We start from the raw sequence: 27327 nt of genomic DNA on the forward strand, positions 1-27327 counted from the left end.
GCAACTTGAGACCATTGCTCCTTGTTCTGTCATCTGCCACCACTGAGAACAGCCGAGCTCCATCCTCTTTGGAACCCCCTTTCAGGTAATTGAAGGCTGCTATCAAATCCCCCCTCACTCTTCTCTTCTGCAGACTAAACCTCAGGTCCCTCAGCCCCTCCTCATAAATCATGTGCCCCAGCCCCCTAATCATTTTCATTGCCCTCTCCTGGACTCTCTCCAATGTTTCTACATCTTTTCTGTAGTGGGGGGACTAAAACTGGAAACAATACTCCAGGTGTGGCCTCACCAGTGCCGAACAGAGGGGAATAATCACTTCCCTCGATCGGCTGGCAATGCTCCTATGAGTGGAGCCAGTTGCTTCTGAGCCCTGCATGGGTGAAAGCAGCGGAGATCACAGTGCACATCCTAGCTGACCCACTGGCCAGCATTCTCAGTGAAGAAGCCAAGGCATGAATAGGGCATGCAGATGAACTCCCTCTGCCCAGTGGCTGCCACTTCAGTCAGGGTTGAGACATTTCCAGGGAGTGATCTGTGGGAAGTTGACAGGTGCTCTTGGGTACCCGTGCTGGGTACCTGCCATCAGCTGGGGAGGGCTGCCAAAATCTGGTTCCTTCTACACCTGTGGGGACACTGATCCCACAGGGAGAACGAGCATGGGGTATTTTGTCTCCCTCCTTGCTGGGTTCACTTCAAACAGCCCATAGCCCAGCAGACAGTCCACAGGCCAGGCACTGTTTGCTGAGCACAGTCTGGCAACAAGGTCACCAAAAATGAGCAAAAACGTGTGCATAGAACAGAAGAGATCCAACAATGTGCTGCCTGCATGTGCCACTTCCAAGCGATCTTCTCCTGCTACGTTCTCTCAGCGAGTTACAACTGGGGCAGGTCAGGCTGGCTTTTCTCTGCATTTATCATGACAAAGGGCTCTCCTGCAAGGTGCTGCCATTAATTATGAACATTCTGGATATTCTTAAAATCCCTGCAGATAGAATCAGGTTATGTTCTTTAGCCTCAATGGCTTAAGAAGACTGAGAAAGAGATTAACCAGTTGTATGCATATTCAGAATATCCAGTTATCATAATTAATGACAAACATTTTGGAAAGGACATTAAACCTCAAGCTTCAGGATTTAAGCTGTTCTCTTAACTATTTGAGATCTAATGGGGGAGGGGGACAGATTATCCCACATCTGCTACTGCAGGGTCCTTACATCTGCCTCTGAAGTATCTGGTGCTGGCCACTCTCAGAGAAGGAGCCTTGGGTTTGATCCAATCTGGCATATCCTGCGTTCCTCAAGGGAGAGGCTCAACAATCGGCATCCTTGTTGGGCACTTTGTAGAGTCATTCCTGAATGTGGAGGAACCTGCCCTCCAGGATGTAGTCTAGCCTTTTGGAGGGGAGTCAGGAGACTTGAGCTCTGTTGCTAACTCTCCCACTGACCTTAGCTATGGGTGACCTTCTCTGTGCCTCAGTTTGCCAATCTGAAAAAAATAATGAATATGGAAATCAGACACTTGTGTACCTTAGTGATAGGATTTACATCCACCTGCATAAACCCATTTAGGCAAGTTCTGCCAGTTGCCCATTCAAGTGACAGTGAGGATGATTTTATAGGGACAATCCTGATATTTGGGGCTTTTTCTTATACATGGGCCTATGACTCCACCTCCCTGTCCTGATTTTTCACCCTTGTGACATGCACAGTTCTCCTGCCCGCCGTGGGGAGACCACCTGCTGAAGTCCAGGCCCATTGGGTGCCTTTATTGAGGATTTTCAGTAATGCAGGCACAGGTGTATGCAAATGAGAGGCAAACATTGTGTTCCTGAAAAGCTGCCACTGCACTCCTCCATCTATGAAGTGTCCTCTCCATGCCAACCTTGAACTCACTCTGCTCCGTCTCTCTTCTAGCAGCACGTCTTCCCCCAGGCCAACACAGCATCCTGGATGGAAAGGTGAGCAGCACTGAGATTTGTAAGCAAAATACTACAGGGAGCTTTGAGTTCCCAGGCCATCTGGCCATCCCTGAGCACTAAGCGAAGCAGGTACCCAACTGTCCGATCAGCCCTTTTCACAGCTCTGCTGCTGGCAGGACTCCCAGTTCCTTCAGCTTGAAACCAACCATCTTGCCCTTCATTTCTTCTCTCCATCACCATTTGATGCACTTGGGAGTACAAATTTCAGCATCACAGCCATATAAAAGCATCTGCTGCTGTCTCTGTTCCTTTGTCAGCTGGAGGCATCCGTACAATATATCTTGAGAAGACACCACAGGCAGGTTTTCACAGGGGCCTTGGGAATGGCCATTTACCACCAGTTCAGACCTGTCGGACAAAAAAGCAGAAATTTTTAACTAAGCAGAAGAGGGTACTCCCTGTTCTGCTTCTGGGGGCTCAAAATCCTATGCTGCATCTGGATTCCCCAGTGACCCAACAACAGAGCTGGGCTCAGAACCTGTCCTCTGCTACACTTGTTCCAATTATTAACATAATGTGCTTCACATGTGTCCATGCCCTTTCCACAAGCATCCTAGCAAATGACTTAACTGGCAGGAATTTTGTGCAGAAAATATCCAAAGCAAATATTTTGGGACTATCCATAGAGAATAAATTTGGGGTAATTGTGAGTCCTTGCACCAGAATACAGCATGTTGAAAAATCTGTAGTTTTACTTCAAAGTATTTCACACAAAAAATTAATCCCACATTTGAAATGTTTTCATTATTTGCAGGAAAATTTCAAAATGAAATGAAATTTTCCTTTTGCTTCCATTCAAATTAAGTTTTGTTTTGAAAATCAAAAAATTTTGTTTTTCCCTTTACTTCTCCCCTCCACCCTTGCATTCCCATCTTCCCCCCCTCCCCCCCAACTTCAACTGAAGGAATAAGGGACAATATGGTTGTTTGGTTTGTCTCTCCCTCCCCCTCAATTTTTCATTTATTCATTCGTTCAGTAACTTTCCAAAACTTCTTCAACTTTGGAAAGTTACAAAGCAGCAAAGATGAAAATGAAATAAAGTTGCTGAGTGGCAGAGTGACAGTTATAATGAACGCGGTCCCTGGGGCCCCTTGAGCCCTGCAGACTGCCCCCGCCACGGCTGCTGGGCTGAAGGAGCTGTCAGCTGCCCCTCCCCCGGGGCAGCAGGGCATTTTTGCTATAATGAGCCCCTGGCAATAATGAACCAATGGCTTGGATCCCAATTGGTTTGTTATAGCAGTGTGCTGTATTACTGCTTATTATTCATTATTATTTGGTGTCTACATTTAATTTGAGCCTCTGTTATGGTGCTTATAAATAATTTTCATGCAGCTTTCAGGCATTTCTCTTGTGACTGTTCCTTTTAATTTCTGCGGTCTTCATAATTTTTTGCAGTTCCCCTTTTTGAAGTTAAATGCTACTGTCATGGATTTCTTTGGCATTCTCCCCCTACAAGGATTTTAAAATGTAATTACTTTATTGTTGCTAGTACTGAGCGGTCCGGCTGTATTCACCTCTTAGACCAGATCCTGTGCGCTACTTAGAACTAAGTCAAGAGTTGCCTCTCCCCTTGTAGGTTCCAGGACTAGCTGCTCCAAGAAGCCGTCATTTACAGTGTCTAGAAATGTTATCTCTGCACCCCTCCTGAGGTGACTTGTACCCAGTCAATATGGGGATTGGCAGTCTGGGAGCTATTCTTAGCTCTGGGTGTCGCCTTCCTTGTGCCAGTCCCCCCCTCTGTAAAATGACTTATCCTCCCATTGTGAAGCACTGTGAGAGCCCTGGCTGGCAGGGGCGAGAGAAACACAAAGTATTCTTTTCTCCCCCATAGTCCCTGGGGTGTTCAGAGGGAGACCTGGGGGAAATGTCCAGCTCCACTGTCTGCTGCATGCTCAGGATCATGTTGAGTATCAAGATACTCAACATCAGCCACTGAGCAGGTTCGGGGCTGGCTCTGTAAAATGGGGTGTTTTGCTGTCAGTGAAATCTTTCCTAGGGTGATGGCACTCAGCCCGGTCAACATAAACATCTTCATCTCTCAGAAGAAGGGCCGGGGAGGCTTCTGAGGCAGGGGAAACAGCTGTTCTAAGAAACCATCTAAACCCATCCCTAAACCTCCCAGCTCTCCACAGGTAAGGGATGCACTAGCAGCTGGGAGGAGAAGGGTGGCAGGAGACTCAGTAAAATGTATTCTCCTTCCTCAGGTACTGCTCAGGCAGAGGGAGTTATCCAGTTGTGACCTGATTTTGAGTTAACTCTAACCTGACTGCGTAGACTCCAGCAGCCCAGCTGCTCTCCATTCTCACTCATTGCCTTATGGTTATTGATGGGAACAGCTCCCGAGCCAGCATAAGCAAGCCCATGGCTGAGAGAGCAGGGATTTTCAAATATACATTGACTACATACCCAGAGGGGTCACGGACTGGTTGGTGCCTCAGAATTACACCATTTAACCCTTTCACTGAAGGAGCTGTGATTTCCAGGTGATGGCCATTATTGCATTTTGCAGTAGTCAGTGCTGTTTCATACCCTCAGCATGGAGGGCTGGGGCATGAAAAGCTGTCTCTCATCAGGTTCTATCAAATCAGTACCAGTCTCCCCCCACCCCCTTCCCCCAGTCAAATTCAGTTAACTGAGCAAAAAGCGAAATCAGGCATGGTTCCAAAGGCATCATCTTTTTAAGAGGCAAAAGACCCTCTGTTTCAGCTTGCAGAAATAGAAATCGGGACCCCTGTCCCCTCAGAGCGACAGATCTACCAGAACTGAGCTGCCAACACCCACGTCCAGCACAGCTGCCCTTTAAGTCCTGACTTGAATCGGCAACGCTTGCTGGGTAGGGTCTGGCTCATGCACTCACTTCCCAGCCAGAGAGGCTGATCATTCAGGGGTGGCAGAACAGCAATTCATGGAGCAAGGAGAGGCCTTTGGAAGTGAGGGAGCAGGAGTCGTTTCCAGCCCAGAATTTCCCTCCCATTATTAGCCTTTTGAAATATTGAAGATATTAATAGGTTACCATAGTTGAAAGTGAGATAATGGGAGATTTGAGGAAGCTAGAACTATAATTGTTTGCAGAGAGAGAGTGGGCTCAGGAGAGGAAATTGAAAGGGATTCATTATGAATTTAGCCTCCCTGATACATTTTCCCCCAGGTTAGGACCTTATGGTGTTAATTATTAACCAGAGTCTTGCAAAGGCTCAAATAGCCGCACTGCACAGGAATATCATCCTCTCAGCATTCAGCATGAGGACGAGCCTCGCCTGCCAGTCGCCGGTTACTGTGGCAACAGCACATCTGCTTTCCACAATATCCTTCATCAATCATTTACACCCAGTAAAAAGCCCTTGGAGAAGCGACGCACACGTGCTAGATTTCCTGGCCTAGCGCACAGGACCAGCTCTGAACGCAGCCCTGCGACTGCTGCACATAGGCAGGGGAGCGAGGGAGCCCTTTGCCGCAGAGCCACTCGAGAGCCCTGATTTTATTAAAGGCTTCACTGGTTTTGTTCAGTTATTTACTTACTTGGGCAAAGCTTGGCCTGTGCCTCCAGTGTCAGCCAGGGAGCCAGGTTGTGAGGGAGGGGCTGGGGTCTTTGGGAAAGTGGCCTGCCTCCCTAATCGCACTGGAATAGGATGCTGTCTCCCAAAAGTACATGGTTCGGGGGGGGGGGGGGGGATGGGTTAGTGCTGGGGGCATGTGGGAACGGGGCATTTAGTGGGGCTGGTAAGAGAGCCAATGGGCCTAGGAGTGGCCTCGATGTTTGGATCCAGCATGAATGAACTCTCCTAACAGAACAGGAGGAGACACATACCTGTCATGGGTTCCCCAAGATGGGCACCTCCCCAAAACAAAGCATGTGACCTTGTCCTCCCTCACTCTCCCTTCTTCACCATGGCCTGCTGCTTTCAGTTGCTGACTCATGTCCCATCTAGAAGCTTGAGGATCTATCCCTGGGGTTCTGGTCACTGACTCCCTGGGGCAGGGACTGAGTCTGGTCTTTTCATCTGCTCTGTGCAGCAATGACCAGTAATGGAGATGGCCTCTGGCTCCAGAGTTTGCCTCTGGATTTGGAACCTCTCAACATTTGAGTTTGGGTCTCAGCCCATCTCTGCCTGACAAGGCACCAGCCTCCCCTGTGTACTGATTGTTCACAGATCCTTGGCTCTGTTCTGCAGACAGGAGACTAAAGCTCTATTCCTTCCTACCTTGTGCAAGACTGTCAGGCTGGGGGCCTTGCAGACTTGACTAGAACAATGAGCATCTCTGAGCCATGCCAGACTGGAGTCTGTTCCAGCTGCCACTCATGCCATCTGGAGAGGGATGCATGCACAGCATTGCTGAGACAGGGAATGGGGCCTGTACACCCTCCCCATCACTCACCCCACCAGATCATTCATCTCAAAGCATTTTCTCTGTGTCCTGCCCTTGGGAAAACTGCTTCTCTGCAGGCTGAAGCAGTTATTTGAACAGTGCAAATAGGCTCAGCTTTAAAGTAATTACTGTTAAAATATTTCCTCAGCTGCCCAGGCTAAGAGGAAATGTGTAATTAAAATGTAGCTGTAATATCTGACCCTTCTGTCGTGCTCCCCCTCCAAGGGCCTCACGGTACTTTACCAGCATTGGCTGATAAACGTTCCCAGCAAGCTGGGGGCTAGGGGAATATCTTCCCCATTGTACAGATGGGGACTCAAAGCCACAGAGATATGAAGTAGTTATTCCAGGACCATTGATTCATAGACATGTATTAATTTAAAAACCAAACAGGACCAATAGATCTAGTCTCACCTCCTACACAGCACAGACAGAAATGCCACCTGTACGGAGCCCAATAACTTGTGTTTGGCTAAAGCATCGCTTGCAGAAAGGCATCGACGCAGGGCAATGGGTTCTTCCTAAAAATCGGTGGGGTCCCTCCATGGCCTGGCTCCTTCCCTCCAAGGCCCGTCCCCTAGCCAAGCTGAAAGCCGGATCCAGACCGGGGAGCCTGCCTGGGGTGGAGGGGCGCGAGAACAGCCCCCCCTCCCCCCAGGGCAAGTGGAGGGTCCATAGCTGCCCACAGGGCTCTTACCCCTACACAGCTCTGGCTTCCATGCCCTGGATAGTGCTGAGCACATTCCCGGTGATGGAAGAATACTAAGAGTCTGCCTGTGCGGCTCTCCTGGCTTCCCCAGCCCTGCTGTTCCCCCAGGCCATTGGGTGCATCTGAGCCACATTGTAAGGCCAGCATCTTCAAAGCTTAAAATCATCTGCATCTCCCACTGGTGCCCGGATATAAATATAAGGCCTAGCTTTAGACACCCAAGTTTGCAGACTCTGCTGCAAGCTCACTAGGACAGGGCCATTGATTCTGATACGTTCAAAGTATATTCCTGACACTATAAATAAAGAATAGTTGAAACAACAGGAACTATTTCCTGGAGTTCTCTGGCAGGTGCTATACAGGAGGTCAGTCTGTCCGTCTGGCCTTGGAATCTATGAAACACACTGTCACACAGCCATTAACAATGCAGTTCGATTAAACATGGACTCCCTTGGACTTACATTGAAAATTACCAGAATTAGAAAGGCTCTAAGTGAAACCTTCACAATTCGAATTCACCCGTTTCCCTGCCCTGGGCCCACCGAGCTATCATTCTGAGGACTTCTAGGAGGGGGCTTCTTCTGGTGCACAGCGCCAACCTGTCACCGCGAACATAACTGAGCTTGGTCCAAACATGAGCTTTTTTCACAACACAGCCATGTATCAGCGGTGTTTGTGCGTCCACACCTACCGTGCCGCCCCGCTGTGTTTGTACCAGTGCCTGCAGGGAAAGCCTGGGCAGGTGTCCCATACCACCCCAATTATACAGACGCAGCTAAGGGGTCGTATCGACCCTATAAAACGAAGGGATTGTACGTCAGGGCTTCTGTCAGCTGAGCTCATTGCATGCACCAGAAGTTTCTTGTACCCCTCCATTCTCCCTCCAACTCTTTCCCTGTCTGCGACCCTCCCCTTGTGTTTCAGGGACTCTCCAAATCTCTCCCGCCCCGGCACTGTTTCTCTGTGCTCCCTATGGACCCCCTTTTCTCCCCACACCGCTCCGAGTGTCTCCCCACGCCTGATCAAGTACTTGCCTTCCCCCCAGCCTGGAAGGGAGGGGTGGGCAACTGGTGTCTCTCCTCCCCCCCACCCCATATCAGGCTTTGTGGAGGCAGGATGTTAGGAAGCAGGAGGAAGGAAGGAATCAAGCTTTCTTGCTTCAGTCCCTGTGTCCGTCCTGGCGGCCAAGCTCCTGCCCCACAGCTCCCAGAAGGGAGAACAATTAGTTCTCTCTCATTCAGCTTGAGGTATTAGTCACGGGTGCCACCAGCAGCGACAGCAGCTCCATGTGCCCCCATTTTCCCTCTTTTGATGTTCTGATTCTCTCCAGAGTCAACATGGTTCTGGCCCTTGATGCCTAGACCATTCCCTGCCATTCTGGAATGGATGGGTTGTGGTGTTCAGAAGCTCCGGCAGACAGAGTAATGCCACTGAGTTACGTGTAAGGCCTCGCAAGCTCAGCCGATTACAATATTCTGACCTGGCTACAGAAAAACAACCCCAGGCCACTGTCAGAGGCAGGCGGGGTCAGCTGCTGTTGTGCTCTACCAAGTTTTAACCATGCTGGTAACTGGCTGCAAACGAGGTTAGAAAAGCAGCATGCAGGACACACTGCAGAATCCCTCCACCCCCTTTCCCTGACCTTACAAGTCCAGCCTCTGTGGAACTGTTTTTACATCTGATTTGCTCATTCATAGAATATCAGGGTTGGAAGGGACCTCAGGAGGTCCTCTAGTCCAACCCCCTGCTCAACGCAGGACCAATCCCCAACTAAATCATCCCAGCCAGGGCTTTGTCAAGCCTGACCTTAAAAACCTCAAAGGAAGGAGATTCCACCACCTCCCTAAGTAACCCATTCCAGTGCTTCACCACCCCCGTAGTGAAAAAGGTTTTCCTAATATCCAACCTAAACCTCCCCCACTGCAACTTGAGACCATTACTCCTTGTCCTGTCATCTGCCACCACTGAAAACAGTCTAGAACCATCCTCTTGGGAACCCCCTTTCAGGTAGTTGAAAGCAGCTATCAAATCCCCTCTCAGTCCTTTTCCATAGACTAAACATTCCCAGTTCCCTCAGCCTCTCCTCATAAGTCATGTGTTCCAGTCCCCTAATCATTTTTGTTGCCCTCCGCTGGACGCTTTCCAATTTTCTCACATCCCTCTTGTGGTGTGGGGCCCAAAACTGGACACAGCACTCCGACACTGGTGAGGCCTCATCTGAATAGAGGGGAATGATCACGTCCCTTGATCTGCTGGCAACCCCCCTACTTATACAGCCCAAAATGCCATTGGCCTTCTTGGCAACAAGGGCACACTGTTGACTCATATCCAGCTTCTCGTCCACTGTAACCCCTAGGTCCTTTCCTGCAGAACTGCTGCCTAGCCATTTGGTCCCTAGTCTGTAGCGGTGCATGGGATTCTTCTGTCCTAAGTGCAGGACTCTGCACTTGTCCTTGTTGAACCTCATCAGATTTCTTTGGCCCAATCCTCCAATTTGTCTAGGTCCCTCTGTATCCTATCCCTACCTTCCAGCATATATAACTCTCCTCCCAGTTTAGTGTCATCTGCAAACTTGCTGAGGGTGCAATCCATGCCATCCTCCAGATCATTAAAGATCTTGAACAAAACTGGCCCCAGGATTGACCCTTGGGGCACTCCGCTTGATACCGGCTGCCAACTAGACATGGAGCCATTGATCACTACCCCTTGAGCCTGATGATCTAGCCACCTTTCTATCTACCTTATAGTCCATTCATCCAGCCCATACTTCTTTAACTTGCTGACAAGAATACTGTGGGAGACCATGTCAAAAGCTTTGCTAAAGTCAAGGAACAACACGTCCATGCTTTCCCTTCATCCACAGAGCCAGTTATCTCATCATAGAAGGCAATTAGATTAGTCAGGCAGGACTTGCCCTTGGTGAATCCCTGTTGACTGTTCCTGATCACTTTCCTCTCCTCTAAGTGCTTCAGAATTGATTCCTTGAGGACCTGCTCCATGATTTTTCCAGGGACTGAGGTGAGGCTGACTGGCCTGTAGTTCCCAGGATCCTCCTTCTTCCCCTTTTTAAAGATTGGCACTACATTAGCCTTTTTCCAGTCATCCGGGACCTCCCCCAATCGCCATGAGTTTTCAAAGATAATGGCCAATGGCTCTGCAATCACATCCGCCAACTCCTTTAGAACTCTCGGATGCAGCGCATCCAGACCCATGGACTTGTGCTTGTCCAGCTTTTCTAAATAGTCCCGAACCACTTCTTTCTCCACAGAGGGCTGGTCACCTGCTCCCCATGCTGTGCTGCCCAGTGCAGCAGTCTGGGAGCTGACCTTGTTCGTGAAGACAGAGGCAAAAAAAGCATTGAGTACATGAGCTTTTTCCACATCCTCTGTCACTAGGTTGCCTCCCTCATTCAGTAAGGGGCCCACAATTTCCTTGACTTTCTTCTTGTTGCTAACATGCCTGAAGAAACCCTTCTTGTTACTCTTAACATCTCTTGCTAGCTGCACCTCCAGGTGTGATTTGGCCTTCCTGATTTCACTCCTGCATGCCTGAGCAATATTTTTATACTCATCCCTGGTCATTTGTCCAATCTTCCACTTCTTGTAAGCTTCTTTTTTGTGTTTAAGATCAGCAAGGATTTCACTGTTAAGCCAAGCTGGTCACCTGCCATATTTACTATTCTTTCTACACATCGGGATGGTTTGTCCCTGTAACCTCAATAAGGATTCTTTAAAATACAGGCAGCTCTCCTGGACTCCTTTCCCGCTCATGCTATTCTTCCAGGGGATCCTACCCATCAGTTCCCTGAGGGAGTCAAAGTCTGCTTTTCTGAAGTCCAGGGTCCGTATTCTGACAGGTTTCAGAGTAGCAGCCGTGTTAGTCTGTATCCGCAAAAAGAAAATGAGTACTAGTGGCACCTTAGAGACTAACCAATTTATCTGAGCATAAGCTGTAGCTCACTAAAGCTCATGCTCAAATAAATTGGTTAGTCTCTAAGGTGCCACTAGTACTCATTTTCTTGGTCCGTATTCTGCTGCTCTCCTTTCTTCCCTGTATCAGGATCCTGAACTCAACCATCTCATGGTCACTGCCTCCCAGGTTCCCATCCACTTTTGCTTCCTGTACTAATTCTTCCTGGTTTGTGAGCAGCAGGTCAAGAAGAGCTCTGCCCCTAGTTGGTTCCTCCAGCACTTGCACCAGGAAATTTTTCTACACTTTCTAAAAAGTTCCAGGATTGCTGGGAGAGCAATACAGTGGTACACAGACAGATATCAGGGTGATTGAAGTCTCCCATAAGAGCCAGAGCCTGCAATCTAGTAACTTCCATGAGTTGCCGGAAGAAAGCCTTGTCCACCTCATCCCCCTGAGGTGGTCTATAGCAGACTCCCACCACGACATCACCCTTGTTGCTCACACTTCTAAACTTAACCTGAGAGTCTCTGGATTTTTCTGCAGTTTCATACTTGAGCTCTGAGCAGTCATACAGCTCCCTTACATACAGTGCAACTCCCCCACCTTTTCTGCCCTGCCTGTCCTTCCTGAACAGCTTATATCCATCTATGACATGGACACCAAAAATCATGGACTGAACAGAAATACAAGTTATGGGTTTCAGAGTCTTATTACAACAATCTAACTCACTAACCCCCTCTTTTGTCTCATGACTGCAGAGGTGTTAATGGGACACACTACCTTGAATGGTCCCTTCCAATATGTGCTAACTCCTTGCGCTAAACACTCTGCACCTTGCATTTTGCTGGGAGGCTAGGAGTTCCTTTCCCAGGCTTGAAAAGAGCTCTGTTGGCTTGTTTCTCTCACCAAGAAAAGTTGGTCCAGTAAAAGAAAAGAAATTCTCTCCCACACCTTGTCTCTCTAATATTAGATCACTGTCTTATATCTCCTTTGGTGACTGCAGTACAATTGCCTAAAGAAGATGTCTCAAACAGGAAAAGTAAATCTGGGCACATTTTGCAGACAACTAGTTTATTTGCTAAAAATGCAGTTTTGGTTGATCTGAAACTATTTGCAAATTTGGCCCAAATTTTCTGAACAGTTTCAACAAAATAAAGAAATAAATACAGTTGTTTCATGCTGGCTTCATAAGAAGACTCTGCTGCCATTCAAGCCATGCTCTCCCCCACTTAGCTCTTTAACCTACTGGTTAGAGATGGAGGTGGGAGACCTTGGTTCAAAACCCTCTTCAGGAAGTGGACCTTGAACCTAGGTCTCACCCCTCTTAGGGGAAGGCCCTAACCACAAGCTGTTGAGGGGTGAAGCTTGCTAACTTATGCTGAACTGTATGCTGAAGCTGTCCACTTTAGAGGTGGGACTAGAAATGAATGCTTCTCGCATTCTCACTCTCTCTGGCCAGTCACCATGCAGGCCTTTTGTCAGGGTTCCCTCCCAACTCTGAACTCTAGGGTACAGATGTGGGGACCTGCATGAAAGACCCCCTAAGCTTATTTCTACCAGCTTAGGTTAAAACTTCCCCAAGGCACAAATTTTTCCTCGTCCTTGGAACGGTATTGCTGCCACCAGCAAGTGAGTTAGACAAAGATTTAGGAAAAGGACCACTTGGAGTTCCTGTTTCCCCAAAATATCCCCCCAAGCCTCTTCACCCCCTTTCCTGGGGAGGCTTGAGAGTAAACAAGGTGAGCACAGACCAGACCCTTGGGTTTTTAGTGTCCTAAAAACCCCAATTGGATTCTTAAAAAGAGAACGTATTATAAAGAAAAAAGTAAAAGAAACACCTCTAAAATCAGGATGGAAGATAATTTTACAGGGTAATAAGATTTAAAACCACAGAGGATTCCCCTCTGGGCAAAACTTTAAAGTTACAAAAAAATCAACCAGGAATAAACCTTCCTCTTAGCATAAGGGAAATTCACAAGCTAAAACAAAAGATACTGTAACACATTTCCTTGCTATTACTTACTATTTCTGTAATTTTAGATGTATCATTCAGTAGGAGCTGGATTACTTGCTTGGTCTCTCTGTCTCCAGAGAGACCACACTGAAACACAAAACAAAAACCTTCCCCCACAGATTTCAAAGTATCTTCTCCCCTTATTGGTCCGGTGCCAACCAGGTTATCTAATCTTCTTAACCCTTTACAGGTAAAGAAGGGATTTTATGCTACCCTTAGCTGTATGTTTATGACACCTTTAAGCTCAGCTGAACAGCACAGATCACAAGCACCAACCCCAAATACCCTGGAGGTTAGGGCACTGACCTGGGTTTAAGTCCCTACTTCAGAGTGGGAATTTGAACCTGGGTCTCCCACAATGAGTTCATTGGGGCTGAGGCTCTGTCTCATGTGAGCATCTGTGCTCAAAACCCTGAACTCTCCCACCAGAGCACTGGCTGTAGAAATCCATCCCAAAGACCATTTTAGCTGGGACATGACTCTGGATTCATCCCCTCCTGTGCAGGGTGGATCACTCAGCTGCTGCCCAAGGAATTTTGCCCAGAGTCAGCCTGACAGGATTTGTATTGAGCTATTTATTTGCCTGAAGTCCTTGCTTATGGGAGGGGAGGGGAGACTATTTGTACCCAGGGAATCTAGGGGTGGTAGGTCCTTTACACATTATGGGGATATTGCCAGATGAATTTCCTTTTCATAGGAGCAATTTACATGCACAGTTTATGCACATAATGTAGTGCCTAGTGCAAAATAGTTGTTTGAATTCTAAAGGGCCCAGATCCCCTTGTTCTCTCTGAACTCCCCCTGACCCACCCTCTTGTAGCCCCTCCAATGCACCTCCATGGACCAGAGCAGCAAGGAGGAGCCTGGAATTTGCTCCAACTGCATCTGTAACTGGGGTCAAGACTCACCACTGCTGGCACCTCCCACTGATTGTTCCAGGAATTAGCTCTGTCCACTGCAGGGTGTCCACAGTACATGGTGTCTTACCTATTGTCCATTCTGCTGCCCTAGGACCCAAGTTGCTCCCCGCTCAGCAGCGTCCACTTCAGGACACTGCCCTTCCAATAGTGGCCACTACCCCAGACTCACCCCCTTCCAGGGGGGTGGTTAACAGCAGTCTTTGGGACTCGCACCTGCCTCAGTGGCCAACCACAACCTAAAGTCTAGCCCCTTCGCTCAGGGACAAGTTGCAGTCTGTATTAGCCACCATCTTCCATGACCAGGTGCAGTATAATGGTGGGGATGAGGGGGATCCAGGCCTGCCCACTTCTCTGGTTCCCAACCCAGGGACCCTCTAGCAGCAGCCTCTTTCTGCCCTCCTTCATTCCCCTCTTGTCCACCTATTCTTCCCTGGGCTACTTCTCCTTTGGCCCTGTGCACCTTCTAGACCCTTTGTAGCAGGGTCTGCAGCCTGGCAGGTAACAGGGCTAGATCCCTCTCCTGAGCTTGCCCAGCACTGCTCTGTCCAAGGTGCTGGCTCCTTGCCTCAGGAGTCCATTCTTCTCCCTCACTAGTCAGGGAGAGACTGCCTTAAATCATAGAATCATAGAATCATAGAATATCAGGGTTGGAAGGGACCCCAGAAGGTCATCTAGTCCAACCCCCTGCTTGAAGCAGGACCAATTCCCAGTTAAATCATCCCAGCCAGGGCTTTGTCAAGCCTGACCTTAAAAACCTCTAAGGAAGGAGATTCTACCACCTCCCTAGGTAACGCATTCCAGTGTTTCACCACCCTCTTAGTGAAAAAGTTTTTCCTAATATCCAATCTAAACCTCCCCCACTGCAACTTGAGACCATTACTCCTCGTTCTGTCATCTGCTACCATTGAGAACAGTCTAGAGCCATCCTCTTTGGAACCCCCTTTCAGGTAGTTGAAAGCAGCTATCAAATCCACCCTCATTCTTCTCTTCTGCAGACTAAACAATCCCAGCTCCCTCAGCCTCTCCTCATAAGTCATGTGTTCTAGACCCCTAATCATTTTTGTTGCCCTTCGCTGGACTCTCTCCAATTTATCCACATCTTTCTTGTAGTGTGGGGCCCAAAACTGGACACAGTACTCCAGATGAGGCCTCACCAATGTCAAATAGAGGGGAACGATCACGTCCCTCGATCTGCTCGCTATGCCCCTACTTATACATCCCAAAATGCCATTGGCCTTCTTGGCAACAAGGGCACACTGTTGACTCATATCCAGCTTCTCATCCACTGTCACCCCTAGGTCCTTTTCCGCAGAACTGCTGCCTAGCCATTCGGTCCCTAGTCTGTAGCGGTGCATTGGATTCTTCCATCCTAAGTGCAGGACCCTGCACTTATCCTTATTGAGCCTTCTTCTCTGCTAGGCCGCCTTTATATAGGGCCTCACCCGGCCCTGATTGGCTGCCTCTTCCTTCCCCTGATTGGCCAGCCACAGTCCTTTATTGATTGGTTGCCGGTCTGCGCAGCCTCAAAAGGCCTGTTCCAGCCCTTTTCTCAGGGGGTGGGGTGACTCCCCCACCACTGCGTCCCAGAATCAAAACTCTTCCAAAGCACTCAAAGTCCTGGCCTCACCCCGCCTCCCCTCAGTCTAGTGATGTTCTACAAGAGGATCTCAGACACTTATCCTGACGGGGCCTTGTATGATTTCCGCCAGCCCTAACCTGGGCTTATGTCTCCTGCAAGTGTGTTTGTGCCCCAGCAGTGTTTGCTAGGGAATGCCAGATGGAAAAAGAATGTCTGGCGTGTGCCTCGGTTAGGCTTCCTTAAATAAACACAATCTTCTCAGTAAAGAGTGTGAAATCTTCAGACTGCCAAATCCCTGCATAATCCCTGCAAACAGCCCCCCCTGATTAGGGAGACTGGTCTCTTCTGCAGAGGGGTAGGGGAAGCTGGCTTTGCCCGGCAGCAGTACAAGACTGACACTCGTGCTGTGTTCGCCCAAAGGTGACGAGCCTCTGACTTCCATTCCAAACTCAATAGCCAGGCCTCTCGCATCTCCTGGTCTCCCCTCCCTTGCCATCCCTACACCTGCTTATCAGCATCAGATTCAGAAAGCCCAGGATTAATATTCCTGGGAATCCTGCCCAGCCTCAGCCCCCGTGAACTCAGAGATAACACAGCAACACAAGGGCTAGATAGTGGGACAAGAGGGGACAAACCTGGTGCAGACACCCCTAAGGAACTAGTGTTTGCTTAAAGCCAAAGCTATGGCTGCAAAGGCTCATTTGGCTCCATGAGACACGCGCGTGCTGTGCGAAGCCAGTTCATTACTGACACTGATTAAGGAAGCCAGATCACTGACAGCAAGGTCCTGGTTAATGAGCAGGGACACTAATGAATCCGTGTGTCCTCTCAATGTTCTCTCTGCCTCTGGAACAGCCCCAGGGTCTTTCAGCAAACAGATGAGGGAACATGTCCGTTCGGTCCCTGCTACGCATCTGGGCCAATCCAACAAGCGCAGAGCCCACAACAATTATTCCCTCCTCTCCCCCCATGAAAAATGGAGACAAGAACAAACCCATCATTTTACTGCCATTTTTCTTTGCTGTGTTTAGGCTTTTGTCAAACATAGAAAATCTGATTTGGGGATTTCAGAGTCTCCATGACGACCTGAACATTTTGGCCAAAAGCCGACACTCCCCATTTGGACAAAAAAGCCAGTTTTGGTCAAAACAAGGTTTGGATGGAAAGTTTCCAGCCAGCCCTTTAGCAGCGTGAGGCCCTGCTGGGGGCTTGGACCTCCAGAGTTGCTGGCCTCTGTCCATGTCTTGTCCTAAAGAGTGTCACCAGGGAATGGCATCAATGGCCTCCTGCTCAGTGGCCTCTGGAAGCCTGGGATGGGAGTCTTCAGAGCAGCACCCCACCCAAAGCCTTTACAGGCCTGGCCTGACTTGAAAGGGGTCTCAGCCCAGAGCCCCATTTTGCTCCCATTATATTGTGTAAGCAAATAGCCGGAGGCCCCGTTCTGGGGTGGGGCTGCAGATGAGGAGTGAGGGGTGCAGGATGGTGCTCTGGGCTGGGAACGAGGCGTCTGAGGACAGGAGGGGGATCAGGGCTGGGGCAGGGGATTGGGGCATGTGATGGGGTCAGGGGTGCACGCTGCCCCATCCTCAGGTGCCACCCCTGCAGCTCCCATTGGCCACAGTTCCTGGCCAATGGAAGCTGCGGGGGCTGCACTTGGAGCGGAGGCAGCGTGCGTAGCCCCCTGGATGCCCCTACGCATAGGAGCTGGAGGGGGGGACATGCCGCTGCTTCCAGGAGTCACGCGGAGTGGGACAAGCCCCCAATCCTGCTCTCCGGCTCGAGCGCCAGAGTGGGGCAAGCCCTGGGCCCTGCTCCCCAGCAGGAGCTCGAGGGCCCAATTAAAATGTCGGGGGGGGGGGGGAATGCAGCCCCTGGGCTGTAGTTTTCCCACCCTTGCCCTAAACAAACGAATGCCTCCATGAGACCCTAACCACTAGATAAAGGGAGAAGGGGTGGGTCAGAGGGTGGAAAATTATGCAGTTGTGTTACTAGTTTCACAAAGAGCCTGGCTTTGGCATGTCTCAAGGGAACAGTGGTAGCTGTTAGATAAACCTGCGCTGGGCTTTCCCTACAGCATAACCTGAAGTTCAGGGAGCTGGCAGGACAGCCCCACTCATGTCCCCAACTGAGCCGTTCCATGAGTCACGACAGATGTGTTGGGTGCCCCCTTGCCTGGGTGTTCCCAGTTAAATCTGGGACATCAAAGTCTGTCCCAGTCCCACAGCTATGCAGATTAGATAATGCACCTCCCTGAACGAACATAGCTCGGTCACATCCCTTTGCTTCATAGTGCCTGGATCTATCAAGAACCTCCACACAGTTTGCAATCTCAGGCAGATGCATTAAATGGAATGTGTACTCCACTCCCCTCTGCTTTGAACCAAAGCCCAAAGGGAAGGTGACAAAATATTTGCATTGAGCAAGTGTGGACCCATCCTTACCCTATAGCCTTCACGCATCACTAGTACCATAAAACCAAAAGCAGCCCTGGGTCTGCCAAGGTTGGTGCCAGTTTACAGAGGTAGCTTTGCAGCCAGAAAAAACAGGAGGAAGGCCAGAGAATTACACCAACACCAGGAAGGGGCCGGTCTACATGATTAGTGACTCCCTACTAGCAAGAGTGGACAGGCTTGTCACCAGAGCTGATCAGGAGAACAGAAGGGCGTGCTGTCTGCTGGGAGCAAAGATACGGGATGTGGACTGGAGGCTGAAGAGGATCCGAAGGGGAGCAGGAAAGAATCACTGATTGTCCGTCTTGTGGGAACAAATGATACAGCTAGATTCTCACTGGAACGCATCAAGGGAGACTCTGTCAGGCTGGGGAAGATGCTTAAAGAAATGGAGGCTCAGGTGATCTTGGGCGGGATTCTGCCTGTTCCTAGAGGAGGAGACTGAAGGAAGACAAGATTATGATGATCAACAGATGGCTCAGGCAGTGATGCTATGAGGAGGGCTTTGGGAGACCGCTGGGAAGCACTCACGGACAGAGGACTGTTCTCATGGGATGGACTCCAGCTGAATAGGGAGGGAAATAGAGTCTGGGATGGAGGCTGCACAACTGATTAAAAGAGCTTTAAACTAGGAATTCAGGGGAGATGGTTGGGAGATGCTTATGTAATCTCCAGACCTGATACTAATATTGACTGGGAGGAAAATCAAGAACTAGAGAATACAGCAATGGAGAAAGGAAGAGCAGTGGGTAGGAGAACGGACATTGAGAGGAAAGATAGTGCCAATACCCGTGATGCTAACAGTCAGGTGGGTGATGCTGGCAGGAGAATGACCGTACCCAGTTGGGCGAGGAATCTGGAGGAAGTGAAGCAGAAACAAGGAAGATGATAGAACTGCGAGGAGCCGAGGTAATAAAATGCAGGAGCTAGAGCTACTGGTGCAGGAAGGGAAACCGGATATTCCAGGGGTAACAGAAACAGGGTGGGACAGCGGTCGTGACTGGAGCGCAGGGACCGAGGGGTCTGTGCTGTTCAGGAAAGACAGAAATCAAGGTGAAGGGGGTGGAGTAGCGTTGTCTATCAATGATGCGGCAGACTGTAAGGAAATTAGATGTGATGGAATGGATAAAACAGAGTGCGTTTGGGTCAAAATCACTTTGGGGAAGAAAGTTACCAGAGGTTCCCCTGGGATAGTGCTTGGGGTCTGCTACGGACCCCTGGATCCAATTTGGATATGGATAGAGGCCCATTTAATGATTTTTAATTAAATAAATGCTACTGGGAATTGTGTGGTTATGGGAGACTTTAACTTCCTAGATTCAGATTGGACGATAAGTGCTACTAATAATGGTAGGGCCCAGATTTTCCTGGGCGCGATAGCTGACAGATTTCTTCACCAAACAGTCGCTGAACCAACAAGAGAGGATGCCATTTTAGATTTGGTATTGGTGAGTAGCGAGGAGCTCATAGAAGAACTGGTTGTAGGGGACAACCTTGATTCGAGTGATCATGAGATAATTCAGTTTAAAGTAAATGGAAGGACAAACAAAAATAGATCTGCAACTAGGGTCCTTGATTTAAAAAGGGCAAACTAAAATATTAAGGGAATTAGTTAGGGAAGTGGACTGGATCTGAATGTGGAGGTGGCTTGGAATTACTTTAAGTCAAAGTGCAGAAGCTATCTGAAGCCTGCATCCCAAGCAAGGGGAAAAAATTCTTAGGGAACAGTTGCAGACCAAGATGGATGAACAAGCATTCAAACAGGTTGTCACGGTTCCTCCCCCACTCTGAACTCTAGGGTACAGATGTGGGGACCTGCATGAAAAACCTCCTAAGCTTATCTTTACCAGCTTAGGTCAAAACTTCCCCAAGGTACAAAATATTACATCCGTTATCCTTGGACTGGCCGCTACCACCACCAAACTAATACTGGTTACTGGGGAAGAGCTGTTTGGACGCGTCCTTCCCCCCAAAATACTTCCCAAAACCTTGCACCCCACTTCCTGGACAAGGTTTGGTAAAAAGCCTCACCAATTTGCCTAGGTGACTACAGACCCAGACCCTTGGATCTTAAGAACAATGAACAATCCTCCCAACACTTGCACCCCCCCTTTCCTGGGAAATGTTGGATAAAAAGCCTCACCAATTTGCATAGGTGACCACAGACCCAAACCCTTGGATCTGAGAACAATGAGAAAGCATTCAGTGTTTTACAAGAAGACTTTTAATAAAAAATAGAAGTAAATAGAAATAAAGAAATCCCCCCTGTAAAATCAGGATGGTAGATATCTTACAGGGTAATTAGATTCAAAAACATAGAGAACCCCTCTAGGCAAAACCTTAAGTTACAAAAAAGATACACAGACAGAAATAGTTATTCTATTCAGCACAATTCTTTTCTCAGCCATTTAAAGAAATCATAATCTAACACATACCTAGCTAGATTACTTACTAAAAGTTCTAAGACTCCATTCCTGTTCTGTCCCCGGCCAAGACGACTACAGACAGACACAGACCCTTTGTTTCTCTCCCTCCTCCCAGCTTTTGAAAGTATCTTGTCTCCTCATTGGTCATTTTGGTCAGGTGCCAGTGAGGTTACCTTTAGCTTCTTAACCCTTTACAGGTGAGAGGAGCTTTCCCCTGGCCAGGAGGGATTTCAAAGGGGTTTACCCTTCCCTTTATATTTATGACACAGGTTGTTAAGAGAAAGCAGAAAGCCTACAAGGAATGGAAGAAGGGATGGAACAGCAAGGAACGCTACCTCTTGGACATCAGAAAGTGTAGGGAAAAAGTGAGAACTGCCAAAAACCAAGCAGAGTTAGGCCTTGCAAAAGAAATTAAAACCGATAGTAAAAGGTTCTATAGCCATATAAATAAACAAGGAATGAAGAAACTAAGCATTGACTATGGGGTAGAGATTAAAGAAAATCTAGGCATGGCCCAGCACCTAAAGAAATACTTAGCCTCAATTATTATAAGGGGAATGAGAAGTTTAGTGGTAGTGGCTGAGTGGCTAATGAAAATGAGGATATGGAAGTAGAAATGATCACATCCGAGGTGGAAGTCAAACAGAAAAAGTTTAATGGGACTAAATCGGGTGACCCGGATAATCTCCATCCAGGAATATTAAAGGAACTTTCAGAGTAACAGCCGTGTTAGTCTGTATTCGCAAAAAGAAAAGGAGTACTTGTGGCACCTTAGAGACTAACCAATTTATTAGAGCATAAGCTTTCGTGAGCTACAGCTCACTTCATCAGATGCCTCTGATGAAGTGAGCTGTAGCTCACGAAAGCTTATGCTCTAATAAATTGGTTAGTCTCTAAGGTGCCACAAGTACTCCTTTTCTTTTTATTAAAGGAACTGTCACATGAAATTGCAAGCCCAATAGCACAGATTTTTAATGACTGTAAACTAAGGGTCATACCCTATGCCTGGAGAACTGTTAATAGAGTACCTATTTTTCATACAGGATGATCTGAATGACATTGAAAACTGTAGTAATAGAAATGTGATTAAATTTAATAGTGCAAAGTCATGCACGTAGGGACTAACAACAAGAATTTTTGCTATAAACTGAGATGTTATCAGTTGGAAGTGACAGAGGGGAAGAAAGAGCTGGGTGTATTGACTGATCACAGGATGACTATGAGCCGCCGATGTGATGCAGCCTTAAAAAAAGTTAATGCAGTCCTAGGATGCATTGGGCGAGGTATTTCCAGTAGAGAAAGAGAAATGTTTGTGCTATTATACCAGGCACTGGTGAGACTTCATCTGGAATACTGTGTGCAGTTCTGCTCTTCCATGTTTAAGAAAGATGAATTTCTGGAACAGGTGCAGAGAAGGGCTACTAGGATGATCAGAGGAATGGAAAACTTACCTTATGAGAGGAGACACAAAGAGCTTGGCTTGTTTAACCTAACCAACCAACGGCTGAGGAGAGATACTACTGCTCTCTATAAATACATCAGAGGGATAAACACCAGGGAGGGACAGAAGTTGTTTAAATTAAGGGCCAGTGTTGGCACAGGAACAAATGGTTATAAACTGGCCATCAACAAGTTCAGGCTTGAAATTAGATGAAGGGTTCTACCCATCAGAGGAGTGAAGTTCTGGAACAGCCTTCCAAGGGGAGCAGTGGGAGCAAAAAATCTAACTGGCTTCAAGATGAGCTTGATAAGTTTATGGAGGGGCTGGTGTGATGAGACTGCCTAGAATGGCACAGAGCCGATCTGCAACTGCCAGCAGCAAATATCTTTTATGGCCAGGGATGGGACACTAGCGGGGGAGGGCTCTGATTTACTACAGAGAATTCTTTCCCAGGTGTCTGGCTGGTGGGTCTTGCCCACAAGATCAGAGTCTAACTAGTCGCCGTATATGGGGTGGGGAAGGAATTTTCCCCTGGGTCAGATTGGCACAGACCCTGGGCATAGGCACCTCCTTTCTAATTTCCCATGTGGTGCTCGACCCCTCCCCTGCCCCAGGTCTCGCCCCGACTCCACCCCTTCATAGAATCATAGAATATCAGGGTTGGAAGGGACCTCAGGAGGTCATCTAGTCCAACCCCCTGCTCAAAGCAGGACCAATCCCCAACTAAATCATCCCAGCCAGGGCTTTGTCAAGCCTGACCTTAAAAACTTCTAAGGAAGGAGATTCTACCACCTCCCTAGGTAACGCATTCCAGTGTTTCACCACCCTCCTAGTGAAGAAGTTTTTCCTAATATCCAACCTAAACCTCCCCCACTGCAACTTGAGACCATTACTCCTTGTCCTGTCCTCTTCTATCACTGACAATAGCCTAGAACCATCCTCTCTGGAACCACCTCTCAGGTAGTTGAAAGCAGCTATCAAATCCCCCCTCATTCTTCTCTTCCGCAGACTAAACAATCCCAGTTCCCTCAGCCTCTCCTCATAACTCATGTGTTCCAGACCCCTAATCATTTTTGTTGCCCTTCGCTGGACTCTCTCCAATTTACCCACATCCTTCTTGTAGTGTGGGGCCCAAAACTGGACACAGTACTCCAGATGAGGCCTCACCAATGTCGAATAGAGGGGAACGATCACGTCCCTCGATCTGCTCGCTATGCCCCTACTTATACATCCCAAAATGCCATTGGCCTTCTTGGCAACAAGGGCACACTGCTGACTCATATCCAGCTTCTCGTCCACTGTCACCCCTAGGTCATTTTCCGCAGAACTGCTGCCTAGCCATTCGGTCCCTAGTCTGTAGCTGTGCATTGGGTTCTTCCGTCCTAAGTGCAGGACCCTGCACTTATCCTTATTGAACCTCATCAGATTTCTTTTGGCCCAATCCTCCAATTTGTCTAGGTCCCTCTATATCCTATCCCTGCCCTCCAGCGTGTCTACCACTCCTCCCAGTTTAGTATCATCCGCAAATTTGCTGAGAGTGCAATCCACACCATCCTCCAGATCATTTATGAAGATATTGAACAAAACCGGCCCCAGGACCGACCCCTGGGGCACTCCACTTGACACCGGCTGCCAACTAGACATGGAGCCATTGATCACTACCCGTTGAGCCCGACAATCTAGCCACCTTTCTACCCACCTTATAGTGCATTAATTCAGCCCGTACTTCTTTAACTTGCTGACAAGAATACTGTGGGAGACCATGTCAAAAGCTTTGCTAAAGTCAAGAAACAATACATCCATTGCTTTTCCTTCATCCACAGAACCAGTAATCTCATCATAGAACGCGATTAGATTAGTCAGGCATGACCTTCCCTTGGTGAATCCATGCTGACTGTTCCTGATCACTTTCCTCTCCTCTAAGTGCTTCAGAATTGATTCCTTGAGGATCTGCTCCATGATTTTTCCAGGGACTGAGGTGAGGCTGACTGGCCTATAGTTCCCAGGATCCTCCTAGGATCTTCATAAATGATCTGGAGGATGGTGTGGATTGCACTCTCAGCAAATTTGCAGATGATACTAAACTGGGAGGAGTGGTAGATACGCTGGAGGGGAGGGATAGGATACAGAAGGACCTAGACCAATTGGAAGATTGGGCCAAAAGGAATCTGATGAGGTTCAATAAGGATAAGTGCAGGGTCCTGCACTTAGGACGGAAGAACCCAATGCACAGCTACAGACTAGGGACCGAATGGCTAGGCAGCAGTTCTGTGGAAAAGGACCTAGGGGTGACAGTGGACGAGAAGCTGGATATGAGTCAGCAGTGTGCCCTTGTTGCCAAGAAGGCCAATGGCATTTTGGGATGTATAAGTAGGGGCATTGCGAGCAGATTGAGGGACGTGATCGTTCCCCTCTATTCGACATTGGTGAGGCCTCATCTGGAGTACTGTGTCCAGTTTTGGGCCCCACACTTCAAGAAGGATGTGGATAAATTGGAGAGAGTCCAGCGAAGGGCAACAAAAATGATTAGGGGACTGGAACACATGAGTTATGAGGAGAGGCTGAGGGAGCTGGGATTGTTTAGCCTGCAGAAGAGAAGAATGAGGGGGGATTTGATAGCTGCTTTCAACTACCTGAAAGGGGGTTCCAAAGAGGATGGCTCTAGACTGTTCTCAATGGTAGCAGATGACAGAACGAGGAGTAATGGTCTCAAGTTGCAGTGGGGGAGGTTTAGATTGGATATTAGGAAAAACTTTTTCACTAAGAGGGTGGTGAAACACTGGAATGCGTTACCTAGGGAGGTGGTAGAATCTCCTTCCTTAGAGGTTTTTAAGGTCAGGCTTGACAAAGCCCTGGCTGGGATGATTTAACTGGGAATTGGTCCTGCTTTGAGCAGGGGGTTGGACTAGATGACCTTCTGGGGTCCCTTCCAACCCTGATATTCTATGATTCTATGATTCTATGATTCCTTCTTCCCTTTTTTAAAGATTGGAACTACATTAGCCTTTTTCCAGTCATCCGGGACTTCCCCCGTTCGCCACAAGTTTTCAAAGATAATGGCCAGTGGCTCTGCAATCACAGCCGCCAATTCCTTTAGCACTCTTGGATGCAACTTGTCCGGCCCCATGGACTTGTGCACATCCAGCTTTTCTAAATAGTCCCTAACCACCTCTTTCTCCACAGAGGGCTGGCCATCTACTCCCCATGTTGTGATGCCCAGCGCAGCAGTCTGGGAGCTGTCCTTGTTAGTGAAGACAGAGGCAAAAAAAGCATTGAGCACATTAGCTTTTTCCACATCCTCTGTCACTAGATTGCCTCCCTCATTCAGTAAGGGGCCCACACTTTCCTTGGCTTTCTTCTTGTTGCCAACATACCTGAAGAAACCCTTCTTGTTACTCTTGACATCTCTTGCTAGCTGCAGCTCCAGGTGTGATTTGGCCCTCCTGATTTCATTCCTACATGCCCGAGCAATATTTTTATACTCTTCCCTGGTCATATGTCCAACCTTCCACTTCTTGTGAGCTTCTTTTTTATGTTTAAGATCCGCTAGGATTTCACTGTTAAGCCATGCTGGTTGCCTGCCATATTTACTATTCTTTCGACTGATCGGGATGGTTTGTTCCTGTAACCTCAACAGGGATTCCTTGAAATACAGCCAGCTCTCCTGGACTCCTTTCCCCTTCATGTTAGTCCCCAGGGATCCTACCCATCCGTTCCCTGAGTCTGCTTTCCTGAAGTCCAGGGTCCGTATCCTGCTGCTTACCTTTCTTCCCTGTGTCAGGATCCTGAACTCAACCAACTCATGGTCACTGCCTCCCAGATCCCCGTCCACTTTTGCTTCCCCCACTAATTCTTCCCTGTTTGTGAGCAGCAGGTCAAGAAAAGCTCCCCCCCTAGTTGGCTCCTCTAGCACTTGCACCAGGAAATTGTCCCCTACGCTTTCCAAAAACTTCCTGGATTGTCTATGCACCGCTGTATTGCTCTCCCAGCAGATATCAGGAAAATTAAAGCAAAGTCACCCATGAGAACCAGGGCGTGCGATCTAGTAGCTTCTGCGAGTTGCCGGAAGAAAGCCTCATCCACCTCATCCCCCTGGTCTGGTGGTCTATAGCAGACTCCCACCACTCTTGTTGCTCACGCTTCTAAACTTAATCCAGAGACACTCAGGTTTTTCTGCAGTTTCGTACCGGAGCTCTGAGCAGTCATACTGCTCCCTTACATACAGTGCTACTCCCCCACCTTTTCTGCCCTGCCTGTCCTTCCTGAACAGTTTATATCCATCCATGACAGTACTCCAGTCATGTGAGTTATCCCACCAAGTTTCTGTTATTCCAATCGCGTCATAATTCCTTGACATCACCAGGACCTCCAGTTCTCCCTGCTTGTTTCCAAGGCTTTGTGCATTCGTATATAAGCACTTGAGATAACCTGCTGATCGCCCCTCATTCTCAGTATGAGGCAGGAGCCCTCCCCTCACAGACGTTCCTGCCTGTGCTTCCTCCCGGTATCCCGCTTTCCCACTTACCTCAGGGCTTTGGTCTCCTTCCCCCGGTGAACCTAGTTTAAAGCCCTCCTCACTAGGTTAGCCAGCCTGCTCGCAAAGGTGCTCTTTCCTCTCTTTGTAAGATGGAGCCCGTCTCTGCCCAGCACTCCTCCTTCATGGAACACCATCCCATGGTCAAAGAATCCAAAGCCTTCTCTCCGACACCACCTGCGTAGCCATTCGTTGACTTCCATGATTCGACGGTCCCTGCCCCAGCCTTTTCCTTCCACGGGGAGGATGGACGAGAACACCACTTGCGCCTCAAACTCCTTTATCCTTCTTCCTAGAGCCACATAGTCCACAGTGATCCACTCAAGGTCATTCTTGTCAGTATCATTGGTGCCCACGTGGAGAAGCAGGAAGGGGTAGCAATCTGAGGGCTTGATGAGTCTCAGCAGTCTCTCCATCACATCGTGAATCTTAGCCCCTGGCAAGCAGCAGACTTCTTGGTTTTCCCGGTCAGGGCGGCAGATAGATGACTCAGTCCCCCGGAGGAGAGAGTCCCCGACCACCACCATCTGCCTCCTTCTCTTGGGAGTGGTGGTCGTGGAACCCCTCATCTCAGGACAGCGCATCTCATGCCTTCCAACCAGCGGAGTCTCCTTCTGCTTTCTCCCCCCAGACGTATCATCTGGTCCACTCTCCGCAGTGGTACCTATGGAGAGAACATGAAAGCGGTTAGTTACCTGTGACCGCGTTTCTGGAACCCGGACATTCCCCCTTCTTCTTCTGGAGGTCACATGTTGCCAAGCTTCTTCACTGGCCTCTTGGCTCCTCTGTGCAACCTGCTCTAAATCTGTAGAGCTTTGTGCCCCTAGAAGCCTATCCTGAGTTTTGTCCAGAAAATCCTCAGTTTCTCGTATGCAACGCAGGGTCGTTATCTGTTGCTCCAGACCTTCAATCTTCTCTTCCAATATGGAGACCAGCTTGCACTTTGTACAGACAAAGTCGCTTCTGTCCTGTGGAAGAAAGACAAACATGGCACAT

Source organism: Lepidochelys kempii, chromosome 19, assembly GCF_965140265.1.
Source record: "Lepidochelys kempii isolate rLepKem1 chromosome 19, rLepKem1.hap2, whole genome shotgun sequence".
Lineage (NCBI taxonomy): Eukaryota > Metazoa > Chordata > Testudines > Cheloniidae > Lepidochelys > Lepidochelys kempii.